At 31.0% G+C, this 846-nt stretch overlaps 1 non-coding gene across 1 annotated transcript; it reads left to right on the top strand.

The window, feature by feature from the left end:
- The first annotated feature begins 399 nt into the window (after positions 1 to 399).
- LOC111561089 lies at positions 400 to 506 on the top strand. Its single transcript, XR_002743449.1, has one exon. It is a non-coding gene; the product is annotated as a U6 spliceosomal RNA (small nuclear RNA).
- Positions 507 to 846: the final 340 nt, after the last annotated feature.

Raw genomic sequence — 846 nt, 5'->3', positions numbered from 1 at the left:
CCTGTTAAAAACAAAAATAGCCAATTACAAAGCAGAATCCATGTAAAAGGCAAGGAATCAATTTTAAAGAATAAAATAGGCAACAGAATATTACCAGAAAAAAATAAAAGAATTATAAAAGGAAAAGTAAAATCAAAATGATTAGCCTATTTATAAGAGCAAACTCTTCCAAGGCTAAGAAGTGAAAGCACTATTCAGGGGAAGGCTCTTAGTTTAAGCCATCCTAAAATAGAAGACCACAATTAATGCTGATTGTGTAAACAGGTTAAGACACTGGAAAAGTTAAGAATATAGCCCTGTAGGCCAATTTGGGGATCCAACAATGCCAAACCTCCACAAATCTAATTATCACTTTATTACATCCACTGCCATCACAAGGCAATAAAAATGAAGCCACTAATGCTTGCTTGGTCAGCACACATACAAAAACTGAAATGATACAAAATAGATTGCTATAACCCCTGTGCAATGGTGACATACCAACTCTTAAAATGTTTCATATTTTTCTTATTTTTTCCAAAAAGAATTCAAGAAGGGTGAATCAGGAACTCCAACAGAGTGGAAGGGATTGTGGAGAGGGCAATAAGTCTTTTCTGAATATATATTTATATATAGTTTTGACATTAAATCATGTCGTTTTAATTTTTTAATGAGTAATATTTTATGTACTCAAAAAATGAAATTTAAAGCACTAGAAAAATAAAACCTCAAATAACAGATACATTATAATATAACTATATCCCAAATTTAAAAAAAAAAAAGCATAACTACATAGAAGGGGAAAAATAAAACTAACCTGAATAACTTTGGAACAGAGTACTTTGACCCTGAGTCTAAAGCCAAAAA

The sequence above is a fragment of the Felis catus genome, chromosome B3 (assembly GCF_018350175.1).
Source record: "Felis catus isolate Fca126 chromosome B3, F.catus_Fca126_mat1.0, whole genome shotgun sequence".
Taxonomy (NCBI): domain Eukaryota; kingdom Metazoa; phylum Chordata; class Mammalia; order Carnivora; family Felidae; genus Felis; species Felis catus.
Note: the sequence above shows the minus strand (reverse complement) of the source record. Positions and strands in the feature narration are given on the sequence as shown.